Source organism: Erinaceus europaeus, chromosome 4 (assembly GCF_950295315.1).
Source record: "Erinaceus europaeus chromosome 4, mEriEur2.1, whole genome shotgun sequence".
Classification (NCBI taxonomy): Eukaryota; Metazoa; Chordata; class Mammalia; order Eulipotyphla; family Erinaceidae; genus Erinaceus; species Erinaceus europaeus.
Genome location: NC_080165.1, coordinates 140,779,048 through 140,793,871, shown reverse-complemented (window position 1 = coordinate 140,793,871; position 14,824 = coordinate 140,779,048). Strand labels below are relative to the sequence as shown.

At 45.8% G+C, this 14,824-nt stretch overlaps 1 long non-coding RNA gene across 1 annotated transcript in view; it reads right to left on the bottom strand.

The window, feature by feature from the left end:
• The window catches only part of LOC132538163 (uncharacterized), a 34,601-nt gene extending 21,941 nt beyond the window's left edge, over positions 1-12,660 (bottom strand). Inside the window, exons 1-2 of the long non-coding RNA XR_009549621.1 lie at positions 12,486-12,660; positions 12,267-12,387 (exon numbers count right to left, since the gene is read on the bottom strand). This is a non-coding gene — a long non-coding RNA (uncharacterized LOC132538163). The remainder of the gene's footprint in view (positions 1-12,266; positions 12,388-12,485) is intronic.
• Between the last annotated feature and the right edge of the window lie 2,164 nt (positions 12,661-14,824).

Genomic DNA, 14,824 nt, shown 5'->3' with positions numbered 1-14,824 from the left:
TTAGAATGGAAAGGAATAAGGATAAAGAAAGGATCCTCAAGGCTGCAAGAGAAAAACAAAGAGTCACCTACAAAGGAAAACCCATAAGATGAGCAGCAGACTTCTCCATACAAACACTACAGGCCAGAAGAGAATGGCAAGATATCTATCGAGTGCTCAATGAGAAAGGCTTTCAGCCAAGAATACTATATCCTACTAGACTGTCATTCAGACTAGATGGAAGCATCAAAACCTTCTCAGACAAGCAACAGTTGAAGGAAGCAACCATCACCAAGCCTGCCCTGAAAGAAGTTCTGAAAGGTCTCCTATAAACAACCAGACCACCACAAATAGGACATATATCAGAACACCCTAAAACTCTACAAGAATGGTGTTAAAATATCTTCAATCTTTGATATCAATAAATGTCAATGGCCTGAATTCACCTATTAAAAGACACAGAGTAGGAAGATGGATCAAAAAACACAACCCAACAATATGTTGTCTACAGGAAACTCACCTAACTCAACAAGACAAACACAGACTTAAAGTGAAAGGATGGAAAACTATCATACAAGCCAATGGCCCACAAAAAAGGGCAGGAACAACTATTCTCATATCTGACATGATAAACTTTAAGATAGATAAGATTAAAAAAGATACTACTTAATGGACACTACTTAATGCTCAGAGGATCAGTCAATCAAGAGGACTTAACAATTATTAATATCTATGCACCCAATGAGAAGCCATCTAAATACATCAAACTTCTACTGAAAGAGCTACAGCAATATATTAACAGTAACACAATCATAGTAGGGAACTTCAACACCCCACTCTCTCAACTTGACAGATCATCCAGGAAGAAAATCAGTAATGACATAAGGGAGCTAAATGAAGAGATAGATAAACTAGAACTATTGGACATTTTCAGAGTCATTCATCCCAAGAAACTGGAATACACATTTTACTCAAATCCACATGGATCATTCTCAAGGATAGACCATATGTTAGGCCACAAAGACAGCATCAGCCAATTCAAGAGCACTGAAATCATCCCAAGCATCTTCTCAGACCACAGTGGAATTAAACTAACACTTAACAAAAAAAAAAAAAAAAGAAAACCAGAGCATCACTCTGGCACCTGTCATACCAGGGTTGTATTCTTTACAACTTCCCAGACCATCTATACTATGATATCTGGAATGGCATGTGTGTGTTTTGTGTGTGTGTGTGTGTGTGTGTGAGAGAGAGAGACAGAGAGAGAGAGATCTTGCTGGTTTGAAGAAGAATGTGCCATGTAGTCTTTTATAAATCTGTGGATACATATTTTAAAGTTTTATTATTATTATTATTTTCCCTAACCTGAGCACACTTCAGCTGCGGCTTATGATGGCAGTGGGGATTGAACCTGAGCCTCAGACATCCAAGTCTTTTTGCATAACCATTATGCTGTCTCCTCAGCCCTGTCTGAGTGCTCATGCACGAGGATGTGGGTGAAGTCCGTGGCATCTATGCGGGCAAAGCTCACAGGTGATAAAGCAGAGCTGTAGGGCTCTTCCTTTCTCCTCTGTCACCTCTCCTCAATCTCTCTGTCTGACTGGCAAGACAACATAAGGGTAATGCAAACAACTTTTTTTCCCCTTTTGTTGCCCTTGTTGCAGCCTTGTTGTGGTTATTACTGTTGTTGTTGATGTCATTGTTGTTAGATAGGACAGAGAAAAATTAAGAGAGGAGGGGAAGACAGAGAGGGGGAGAGAAAGACAGACACCTGCAGACCTGCTTCACCGCCTGTGAATCCACTCCCCGGCAGTGGGGCTCAAACCGGGATCCTTACTCGGGTCCTTGCACTTTGCACCACATGTGCTTAACCTGCTGCGCTACTGCTCAACGCCTCCCTCCCTCAACAACTTTTAAGCATGAGGCTCTAAGTTCCCAGGTGCAATCCCCAGTATGACCATAAACCAGAGCTGAGCATCTATTTAGATATCTGTCATCTATCTATCTAGTCAAATAAAAAAGAAAGAAAAACAGTTAGCAGGAGCAATGATTTGTCACACAGGCGCCGAATCTTAGTGATAGCTCTGGCGGCTAAATAAAGAAACACCTCCTTGAAGTTTGGATTGTGCCTTCAGGTGCTGTTGAATCCTAGCCCATGAGTAGGTTTTTGTGGCCTCTTCTTTCCTTTTTCCTTTTCATTGTTGGAGTTTCACTACTCTGGGTTAAATTTTTTCAGGCAGAAGGAGGGGTGTGTGTGTGGGGGGGAGTGTGGGGAGCATGAAATTCCCTCCACTGTTGTGGGGGCTGGGCTCAAATCTGAGTCTTGTGCATGGCCAAAGCATGTACACTATCCAAGTGAGCTATTTTGTCATCTGCATAGGGTATGTTTGAGTCTCAGAATTCCTATGTTGTTTCAGTGTTGAGGTTTTATCCTCCAGACTGGTTCTATGTATTTATGTCTTATACCAAGAGTGAATTATGGTGGATTTTCCATTAGATTCTAATGTAAGCTTACTGATTGGATGAGTTCCTATTAAGTTGAAAAATTTCTAATTGCCTATTGGGCATCAGAGAGATATGTAATGCTGTTTGCATCAGACCCACATGACCAGTTCCCCAGAAATCTCAGGTTCAGTCCCCTACAAGCCACCATCACCCAATGCTTGAATAAATAAAAAAAAACAACAACAATTTGGCTACTTCCAGGGACAAGTTTTAATATTTAAAATGTTCTTTTTAAATTTCTTTATTGGGGAATAAATGTTTCACATTCAACAGTCAATACAATAGTTTGTACATGCATAACATTCCCCAGTTTCCCATATAACAATACAAGCCCCATCAGGTCCTCTGTCATCCTTCTTAGACCTGTATTCTCCCCCACCCACCCACCCCAGACTCTTTTACTTTGGTGTGATTAAAATATTCTTTATTTAACTTAATTTTTAAAAATTCATTTATTGGCTAGAAACAGAGAGAAACTGAAAGGGAAGACGGAGAGGGACAAAGAGAGATATCTGCAATGTTTCACTACTTCTCAAGCTCCTCTCCACTCCACAGGTGGGGACCAGAGGCTTGAGCCCAGGTCCTTGTGCGTGGTGAAATATGTACTCAATGGAGTGTGCCTCCACCCAGCCCCAATATTTAAAACTCGCTTAACAGAAATGATCGGAGGATGCCTTTATAGTTCAGTTATCATTAGGGTCTCTTTGAGTTCCTCAAACTGTCATGTGCCAGACTCAAAACCTCTAGGCTTCAGGAAAGTTAGACTAATTAGGATTCATGAACAACGAACTGAAAGTCAGGTGAATCTTACTGCCTTGTTTCCTTCTTCCTGAATCTGCCACCATCAGTAGATTCTCTTTTGTGACCAGCAGCCATTTGGCTTCCAAATGGCTGGACGGACAATAGCCATGTGGGGCTCTGCAATCATAGACTTTGCTTCAAGAAAAGGTCTGACTTAAAGCAAATGAAGGAAAATAGCTCATGTGTGCTGCTTTGCCATGTATGCAGCCCAGGTTTGAGCCCAGCCTTCACTACCTTGAAAGGAAGCTTTGGTACTGTGATCTTTTTCACTCTGTCTCTTCTTAAAACAAGCAAATGAACATGGCTAGAGGAAGGAAGAGGTTAACAAGTAGGGTGACTGCTTTGTCATGTGCCAACGGCATGACCCAGGTTCAAGTCCCATCTTAGGAGTGCCATGGAGGGAGAGAGCAGCTATGTTGCTGTGGTGTCTCTCTCTATATGAATGAAAAAGCAGCCCAGGAGAGACCAGATCCCAACTTCATCAAAAACCAATGTGGAGGGACAGGGTGGTGCTTGAGCACACATGTTGTAATGTCCAAGGACCCTGGTTTGAGTCCCTGGTCCCCACCTGCAGGGGGGAAAGCATTGCAAATGGTGAAGCAGTGTTGCAGGTGTCTGCCTGTGTCTGTCCCTCAGTATCTCCCCCTTTCTTCTCGATTTCTGGCTGTCTCTATCCAATAAATGAGTAAATATTTAAAACAAAAAAGAAAATGATGTGGTTTGGGAGGTGACAAAATCGATGAAGTGACAGACTCTGTAGCACGAGGTCTAGAGTTTGATTTCTGGCATCGCATGTGTCACAATGACACTGTAGTTATCTCTCATAAATAAATGTCTTCAAAAATAACAAGAACTGGGGTTAGACAGCAGAACAGTTACACAAAGAGAGTCTCGTGCCTATAGCTCCAAAATCCCAGGTCCCATCCCCTACACCACCATAGGCCAGAGCTGAGCAGTGCTCTGGTAAAAATAAAATAAAATAATAAAGGTAAAAATAAGAAGGAAACAAACAAACAAACACCCAGAGCCAAGGGAGTTGTAGAATGGTAGCACACCACATTTTCATGTTTGAGTCCCCAGGAGTCCCAGATTTAACCTTGGAAATTACTATATGCTTGAGTTGGACAGTACTCTTATCTCTTTCTTTCTTCTTCTTTTTTTCTTAATATTTATTATTTATTTCTTTTTTTTAATCTTTATTTATTGGATAGAGGCAGCCAGAAGTCAAAAGAGAAGACGGTGATAGAGAAGGAGAAAGACAGAGAGATACCTACAGCACTGCTTCACCACTCGCAAAGCTTTCCCCCTGCATTTGGGGACCAGGGGCTTGAACCCGGGTCCTTGTGCATTGTAATACATGCGCTCAACCAGGTGCGCCATCACCTGCCCCCTATTATTTATTTCCTTTTGTTTCCTTTGTTGTTTTATTGTTGTAGTTATTATTGATGTTGTTGTTGGATAGGACAGAGAGAAATGGAGAGAGGAGGGGAAGACAGAGAGGGGGAGAGAAAGACAGACACCTGCAGACCTGCTTCACCACTTGTGAAGCGACTCCACTGCAGGTGGGGAGTCCAGGATCCTTATGGCTGTCCTTTCGTTTTGCGTCACCCACTGCGCTACTGCCTGACTCCCGTGCCCCTCTTTCTTATTAATATCAAATAAATCTTAGAAAAACAAGAAACAAAACAACAACAAAAAATTCTATCTGTATGTACATCTTAAGAAATTCATAGGCAAAATAAATAAATAAATAAACAAGAACTACCTTTAGGAATATCATTATTTGATACACAAATTTAGGGAAAGACTTTTTTTTTTCTTTTTTATTTAAGAAAGGATTAATTAACAAAACCATAGGGTAGGAGGGGTACAACCCCACACAATTCCCACCGCCCAATCTCCATATCCCACCCCCTCCCCCGATAGCTTTCCCATTCTCTATCCCTCTGGGAGCATGGACCCAGGGTCATTGTGGGTTGCAGAAGGTAGAAGGTATGGCTTCTGTAATTGCTTCCCTGCTGAACATGGACGTTGACTGGTCGGTCCATACTCCCAGTCTGCCTCTCTCGGGAAAGACTTTTTTTTTTTTGAAAGACTGTTAAATACAGAAAAAAAGAACCATTTAAAACGTAAGTAGATCAATGCAACTAGTACCACCTCAACATGTTTCACTTCGGACTGTGTCCACAGACAGGCCTGTGATGTTAACCCTTCAGCTGTAGGACTCTGGTGAGACGATTCCTAGCTCATAGGACTCCTTAATTCCATTTCAGGCGCTGCACTTCCCACCAAAGGCACAGAACCTAGATATAGACCAGGGCCCATGAGGTAAGTTAGGGGAAAATACATACCTTAAGGTAAAAGGCTGCAGTGACTCGGTAAGTGCGGCAAGCAAGTAGAAAGACCTGAAAGAGACACCACAGGGGCGGGCAGTGGCGCACCTGGTTGAGCCACATGCTACAATGCTCAAGGACCTGGGTTCAAGCCCCTGGTCTCCACCTACAGGGGGAAAGCTTTGCAAATGGTGAAGCAGTGCTACAGGTGTCTTTCTTTCTTTTTAAATTTCTTTATTGGGGAATTAATGTTTTACATTTGACAGACAGTAAATACAGTAGTTTGTACATGCATAACATTTCCCAGTTTTCCATATAACAATATAACCCCCACTAGGTCCTCTGGCATCCTTTTTGGACCTATATTCTCCCCACCCAACCACCCCAGAGTCTTTTACTTTGGTGCAATATGCCAATTCCAGTTCAGGTTCTACTTGTGTTTTCTCTTCTGATCTTGTTTTTCAACTTCTGCCTGAGAGTGAGATCATCCCATATTCATCCTTCTGTTTCTGACTTATTTCACTTAATATGATTTTTTTTTTACCAGAACACTGCTCAGCTCTGGTTTATGGTGGTGCAGGGAATTGAACCTGGGATTTTGAAGCCTCACGCATGAGAGTCTGTATGCATAACCATTATGCTACCTACCCCTGCCCCTAACGTGAATTTTTCAAGGTCCATCCAAGATCGGGTGAAAACGGTGAAGTCACCATTTTTAACAGCTGAGTAGTATTCCATTGTGTATATAGACCACAACTTGCTCAGCTACTCATCTGTTGTTGGACACCTGGGTTGCTTCCAGGTTTTGGCTATTACAAATTGTGCCGCTAAGAACATATGTGTACACAGATCTTTTTAGATGAGTGTGTTGGGTTCCTTAGGCTATATCCCCAGGAGAGGAATTGCAGGATCATAGGGTAGGTCCATTTCTAGCCTTCTGAGAGTTCTCCAGACTGTTCTCCACAGAGGTTGGACCAATTGACATTCCCACTGGCAGTGCAGGAGGGTTCCTTTGACGCCACACCCTCTCCAGCATTTGCTGCTGTTACCTTTTCTGGGGTGTCTCTTTTTCTTTCTCCCTCTATATCACCCCTTCCCTCTAGATTTCTGGCTGTTTCTATCTAATAAATAAATAAAGATAATAAAAAATTGAAAAAAAACCCCAAAACATTATTATTATTTTGCCTTCAGGGTTATCTCTGGGGATCGGTGCCTATGCAAATCCACTGCTCCTGGAGGCTATTTTTCCCATTTTGTTGCCCTCGTTCAGTGGTTGTTAGGTAGGACAGAGAGAACTTGAGAGAGGAATAGAGAGAGATACCTGCAGACCTGCATCACTGCTTGCAAAGCGACCCTCCTGCAGTGGGGAGCTGGGGGCTCACTCAGACCAGGATCTTTTGCACCGGTCCATGCACTTTGCGCCATGTGTGCTAAACTTGCTGCATTACCACCAGGCCCCCTGAGACCAGCATACTTCAGTGATGGCACTTTTGGTCACTACCAACCCACCCCATCACCTGGGACCCTGGTCAGGGAATCCTGGGATTCCCACACAGGCATGATGAGCCTAGACCTCTAACAGATCCATCCCTCTCCCCACTGTCACTGGTCACCTCCATTAGGAACAACATAATGGACCCTTTTGTGGGCCCCTACGGGACCTTGCCCTTAATGTGGTCCAACAATGGTAGGGACTGCCTCATTTGCTGAAGGGAGGTTGGGCCAAAATATTGTACCACTTGAGGAAGACGGGTTCTGAAAATCGTGCAACCTAGAATGTTCCTAGCCATGACCACAGAATGTGAGCTCAGACCTACAGGGATGCAGAGGTCACACAGGCTCCTGTGCTGAATATGGGCCCCAGATCAAATTGATGGGGTTTACAGTTAACGATATTTATGTTCTTTTCCCACATTTGGGAGCTACTCTCTTCCCTGTCCCAGCTGTCTAGTCCTTTTTCCAATTATGATACCGTCTCCCTAGACACTACATTTGATCCACTTGCATGTTAGCTGTCGGGCTCAGGCAAAAATGAATAAAGTCATGGGCCTCTTGGAATATAACTAAAATAGACCTACTAGCTTTTTTTTTTCCAAAATGGAGACCCCCCCAAGATCTCATCTGCTATATCGTTGCCTTTAGGTTCCTGATTATTAAACAATTTGTTCTGCTTTATATCTTTTTTTAAAATTTTTTATTTATTTTCCCTTTTTGTTGCCCTTGTTTTTCATTGTTGTTGTAGTTATTATTGTTGTTGTTGATGTCGTCATTGTTGGATAGGAGAGAGAGAAATGGAGAGAGGAGGGGAAGATAGAGAGGGGGAGAGAAAGATAGACACCTGCAGACCTGCTTCACCGCCTGTGAAGCGACTCCTCTGTAGGTGGGGAGCCGGGGGCTCGAACAGGGATCCTGATATCGGTCCTTGTGCTTTGCACCACGTACGCTTAACCCGCTGTGCTCCAGCTGGACTCCCCTGCTTTCTATCTTTTAAGTTTATTTATTTATTCCCTTTTGTTGCCCTTGTTTTATTGTTGTAGTTAATATTGTTGTTGCTATTGATGTCCTTGTTGTTGGATAGGACAGAGAGAAATGGAGAGAGGAAGGGAAGACAGAGGGGGAAAGAAAGACAGACACCTGCAGACCTGCTTCACCGCCTGTGAAGTGACTCCCCTGCACGTGGGGAGCTGGGGGCTCAAACCGGGATCCTAAGCCAATCCTTGCACTTTGCGCCACCTGTCCTTAACCTGCTGCGCTACCACCTGACTCCCTCTGCTTTATATCTTAATGCTTTTCAGCAACCAAGTTGCAGATGCTACCATGATGCCAACCTGACTTCCCCGAGCAGACAGCCTCATCAATGTGTCCTGGAACCCCACCTCTCCAGACCCCCACTCCACTAGGGAAAGAGAGAAACATGCTAGGGGTAATGGATCGACCTGCCAATGCCCATCTTTAGCGGAGAAACAATTACAGAAGCCAGACCTTCCACTTTCGGCACCCCATAATGACCCTGGGTCCATGCTCCCAGAGGGATAAAGAACAGAAAGCTTCCAAGGGAGGGTGTGGGAAATGGAACTCTGGTGGTGGGAATTGTACCCCTCTTATCCTATGGTCTCGTCAATATTTTCAGTTTTATAAATAAAAAAATATGTAAGTAGGTTCCTTTGTCCAAACTTGAAAATAAGAACACCTCTCAAATATTAGATAAGACCGTGTGAGGGGGCAAATTCAGGTTTCGTAACTATAAACTAATAAATTTTTCATGTGTGTAATGTTTTTACTAGAACTAAGAGTTCTTTGTGTATGTTTGTGACTAAATTCATACTCACATTTCCTTTTTATGTAACTGTAGCACCAGGCAGTTGACCCTTATTTAGTTTGAAAAAGACAACGAGGCTTCTCACTTAAAAGTGATTTCACTACAGAGACAGAAACAGAGAGACATCACAGCATTGCTCTGCTGTTCATGAAATTTCTCTATTAATTGTACTCCTATGTGGTGTTGAGTATTAGAACCCTGGTCCTTGGGGCCCGGTGGTGGCGTACCAGGTTGAGTGCACCTGTTACAATGCTCAGAGACCCAGGTTCGAACCGCTGCAGGTCTCCACCTGCAGGGGGAAGGCTTTGCAAATGATGAAGCAGGGCTGCATTTCTCTCTCTTGCTAACTCCTCCTACCCTCTTGATTTCTGACAGTTTCTATCTAATAAATAAAAACATTGAAAAATAATGAGCCCTGCTCCTTGAACATGGTAAAGTGTGCCCTTCTGGTTCCCTAGGGAGACAATGAGCTTTATTTTTATTACTTAAAAATTTTTTTTTAATTTATTAATGAGAGAGATAGAGAAGCAGACATCACTCTCATACATGTACTGCTGGAGACTGAACTTGGAACTTCATGCTTGAGAGTCTAATACTTTATCCACTCTTGAACCAATATAATAAGCTTTAATGGGCGGTAGCGCAGCGGGTTAAGTGCACTTGGCACAAAGCGCAAGGACCGGCTCAAGGATCCCGGTTTGAGCCCCCAGCTCCCCACCTGCAGGGGAGTCTATCTTTCTCTCCCCTCTCTATCTTCCCCTCCTCTCTTCATTTCTCTCTGTCCTACCCAACAACGATGACATCAATAACAACAACAACAATAACTACAACAATAAAACAAGGGCAACAAAAAAGGGAATAAAGAAGTATAAAAAAAAGAAAATGTTAAAAAAAAAAACACATGTACAAGACTTTTTTTCCCCCTGACAGATATAATAGGGGAGTCTTTACGTTTCAATCACAAGGTTGGAGAGAGGCACATGGCCTGCCTAAATTCAGCGTGAATGATGCCCTTACAGGTAGGTGATCTGGACACACAGACACAGATAGAAAACAGCCATCTGAGAAAGAGGCAGAAAATGGGCATCATGGGGAAAGCAAGATTGCTAGTTCACTTGGATAATGTCAGGGGTATCGACCAGGTTCAGATTCAACTCCCATTGCACTGAGGGAAGCTTTGATGCTATGGCGTCCTTCTGTCTTTCCAGAGGGAGAGAGCAAAGCACACCCAAGCATTTAAGCTCCCTCTAGTGTGGTGGGGGGATGGGCTGGATCGCGGGCTCTGCGCATGACAAAGCAGGTGTACTACCCAGGTGAGTCATCGTGCTAGCTGGAGAGGATTTTGTAAAGGAATAGCACTGATTAGAGTACTCCTCAGTTCAGAAGTCCTTCCAGGCTCCCTACTGTCACTAGAATGATGAAATCTTAAAACTTCTGCTTGACATACATTGTTCTTCACATTTTGACCTCTGTGTTCAGCTTATTCAAGCCTGTTGTATTTCTCAGACTGCCTATATATTCTCAAGTTCTATGTACATGCTGTTTTGCTTGTAATAATTTTGCGTTCTCTATTTCCTCTAAACAAAGTTCTATTTATTTATTTTGCCTCCAGGGTTATTGCTGTGCCTCAGAGCCTGCACTACAAATCCACTGCTCCTGGAGGCTATTTTTTCCTTTTTGCTTCCCTTTTTATTTATCGTTGTTGTTATTTTTGTTGTCACTGTTGTTGGATAGGACAGAGAGAAATCAAGAGAGGAGAAGAAGACAAAGTGGGGGAGAGAAAGATAGACACCTTCAGACCTGCTTCACCACTTGTGAAGCGACCCCCCCCCCCCCCCCCCGCAGGTGGGGAAGCAGGGGCTCTAACCCGGATCTTTACGCTGATCCTTGCGCCTGTCTTTGTGCTTTGCCCCATGTGAGATTAACCCACTGCGCTACTGCCCAGCCCCCTTATTTTTTGTTTAAAGTTAGTCTCTAACCTGCCTCCTTGGTGAAGCCTATCCAGATTTCCTAGCAGAAATCCTAGCATATGGTTGCTCCTTGGACTCACAGTTTATTTTTAATTTACATTTACATATTTCTTCAATAGGTTCAGTTTCTTCAATTTGTTCCCCAATGGACAAAGGCCATTTTTCATCTGGTCTCACCAGCACTTACCACAGTGCCCAGAAGTAAGTCAAACTCAGATGCTTTTTGATGGACTTCAAGGTCTTAGGAAGACGACCAGGAGGGAATTTTGTAGTAAATACACAATCCTCTTCCTTCCCTTGGTTTTTCAAATTTCTTCCAAATCCTGAGCTGGTGAAATAGCTCACTTGGATAGGGCACTAGCCCCCACAGCATTGAAGGAAACTTTGGTGCGGTGGTCTTTCATTCTCTCTGCCTTCACTGTTTCTATTAAGAAAAAATTTCCAAATCCCAAATCATAGCAGGCAGGCTACTGTTACATTCTTTCTATCACTTTAGGTAGAAGTGACAATTCCTTCTGTGTTACTGTGTTAGTACTTAAGTCTTCCTCAGTTGTGCTTAAGTCTGCAGCACAAGCTTTCGACGATATTCATACAATTAAGTCAATTGTTTCAACTGCTTTTTATTACTATCCTCCTTGATGTTCTGTTGTTGTTGTGCTTGTTTATTTCACCAAAGCCCTTTCGGCTGTTCTTAAAACATTCCAGGAAAACTTCTCACTTTTATGCAGTCTCTCTCTCTCTGTGTCTCTGTCTCTCTTTCTCTCTCTCACACACACACCAATTCAAATGATACTTTTTGCTATTTATTATTATTATTTTACCAGAGCCATGCTCAGCTCTGGTTTGTGGTAGAACAGGAGGACTGAACCCTGGGTCCTTGGAGCCTCAGAAATTTGAGTGTTTTCTGCATAACCATTATGCCATCTCCATTGTCCCAAATGGTATTTCTGAAAATGCTGCATCCTCCAGATACGTTGTCCTTAGACAAAGGGTCAAACCTTGGCTATGGGGCAGCCAGAGTGGTGGCACAGACTAAAGTTGTAGATGTGCAAGTATGAGGTGCTCATTTCCACCCCCAGCATCGCTTTTGCCAGAATGAAACTCTAGTTCTTTCTCCATATTTCATTACTTTGTGGAAAAAAAAAAGAGCTTCGCCTTGCCAATCAAATGCAGAGAAAATCGACTATAGGACCGAGAAGACGGTGCCTGGCTGCTAGTATTGAGAAGTTTCAAGTTCTCCTCATCTCTACGCTTGAGCCAGGAATCCGCCAGCTGCTGAAAACCGGGTTTTTGAAATACGGTTTTTGCATCGGAAAGAAAAAAGTAACCTATCAGGGAGAACGGAGCAAACCCACTTACCAATCAAGAGGAGGGAAGCAGCCGAAGCCCGGGGATACCCAGCACCAACGAGGACGTCATTCTCTCGTCTCCTCCAATGAGCGGTCGGGCGCGGGGCGGGGCAGCAGGCGGGCCAATCGCCCTGAAAAACAAAACAATCTGTGATACAACTGTGCCAATTACGATCCTCGCTCGGCAAGCCATTGGAACAAATTCCTAGGCAAGGTGCTTCCACAATACCTTCCACTCTCCTTGTCTCCTGGAGACAGCCATAGTGTTCGTGCAGAATAAAGGCTTTCTTTCCAACTACTGCCACACACCACAGAAAGCATGCTACAACTTCACACTTTGTACCCTGCCTGCAGGAATTAGCAGTTCAGAACTACCTGGAGACAAAAAAAAAAAAAAAAAAAAAAAAAAAGGAGTAGGCGGAGCCGCGCTAGTACGCAGGCGTGCCTCCCTCGAGGGGGCGTGGCCAGAGAAGCCTAGAGCACCTTGGGAGTTGTAGTGTCGGGGTTGGCAAACCACCCACTGAGCCGGAGGCCTCTGAAACTATAATTCCCAGGAGCCTCCGCGACTTTGGGGCGGGCGGGCTGGTTTGTTAATGAGTTCGGGGAAGCCACGGCGCGGCCCACCAGGTTCCAAAACAAGGAAATGAAGGGGGGAGGCGGGACTGGGGCTGCCTGCGGGAGCTGCCGCCGCCGCCGCCGCCGCCGCCGCTGCTGTTGCTGCTGCTGCGGAGGAGGAGGCGGAGGTGGACGAGGGGGCTGCCGCGGCCGCCGACGAGTGCCTTGCTGAAGGCGGTCCGCGCGCGCCCAAGAGGCGGCGGCGGGAGAAGTGGAGCGGCGGCCGCGGAGGGAGGCGGAGGGAGGCGGAGGAGGAGGCGGAGGAGGAGGCGGCGAAGGAGGAGGAGGAGGAGGAGGGACTGAGCGGCGGCGGCCCCCGCGTCCCGGTGCCTCTATGGGGGAAGCAGACAATGGATTATGATTTCAAGGCGAAGCTGGCGGCGGAGCGGGAGCGGGTGGAGGATCTGTTTGAGTACGAAGGGTGCAAAGTGGGACGCGGCACCTACGGGCACGTCTACAAGGCGAGGCGGAAAGATGGGTAAGAGCAGGGGCGGGGGGAGCGGGCTCGCCGGGCTGGCGGCGCGCGGGATGGGCGGGTCGGGCCGTGGCCCCGGGGGCGAGGCGGGGCGGGGGTGGGCGCGTCCCGGGGCGGCGGGGTCCCGGTGCGCCCCTGCTCGACTCTGGAGGCGCAGCCGGGGCGAGGGGGTGGGGGGCAGGCGCCTCGGTCGGGTTGGGGAGGGCGCCCCCGCGTGCACGGAGGCGGCGGCGGGACCCCAATCCAGACCCCGGCTGGAGGTGCAGTGGGTGGTGGTGGTGGTGGTGGTGAAGGGGGTAGGGGGGAGGTGTCGTCTTTTGGAAGAGGGGACGCGATGGCCGTCGTGGAACTTGCAATCGTCCGAGAGCTACCTGCCCGGGGACGCCCCGCCGGGAGCCCTTTGCGCCCTTGGGTTTCCCTGGGGCCACCTTCCTGCGAAAGTCCTGTGCGCTCCCCACCGCGCAGTCTCTGGGGTCGGTGACCTGTGCCTTCCTCTTCCTCACCTCTCCCCCGATTTAGCGCTTTGATTCCCTCGATAGCGCTCTGTCTCTCTCGCTCTCTCGCCTTCCCTGGGTTGTAGGCTCTCTGGAGAGACTCAGCACTTCTAGCCGGAACAACTTCAGAGTTGTGCTTAGTTCTCCTGCATCTCCTCCCCCCCTCACCTCGGGCACATTTAAAAAATTTTTCTTTATTGAAGATTAATGTTTTACAGTCGACAATGAATACAGTAGTTGGTACGTGCATAATATTTCTGTTTTCCACATAACAGTACAAACCCCACTAGGTCCTCGGGCACATTCTTAACCCTGTCCTCCTCCTCCTCCCTTGGCCACTGAGGGATCCAGAAACGATGCCCAAGTGACAACAAGAGTTGGGTCACCACCTTTTTTTTTTTTTTTTCCTTTCTCCTGGTAGTGGAGGCAGAACTGTAGGGGACCCCTTGCGATCGATTATTCCTGTAGGTATAGAGGAGTTGGCTCGTGTCTTGATGATGCCGGTATTCTGGAAGGCAGATGGACGCACGCGGTGCATGACAGGTGGAAACAGCTCTCGGCCTGCAAAGGGCAGGCTTGAAACCCGAATTCCGCATCTCTGGGTGCACGCACCTTCCCTAGCTAGGGTGCCAGGAAAGTCCCGTTGGGACTTAAAAAAATTTTTAAAAAGGTTTGGATGGAGAGCAGAGAGAATAAGTAGGATCGCGGCTGCACATGTCTCATCAGCCTTAAGTCTATCAGCCACAGGGATGCTCTTAAGCTTTGAAGTGCTGCGGGAAATCTCTTGTAGTTGATGCGACTTATTTATAAACTTCAGGACCAAAATGGGTAGTTGTGTGTGTGTCAGTGCAGGTGCTTGTTTCATACAGGGTTGGGGGGGGGGTTACAACTTTATAAGGCTATCAGGAAGAATCTTGACAACTATAAAGTACTATAAAGTGTAAAGTATGTTGTTACTGCAAATAATTTTTCCCGTTTAACTAA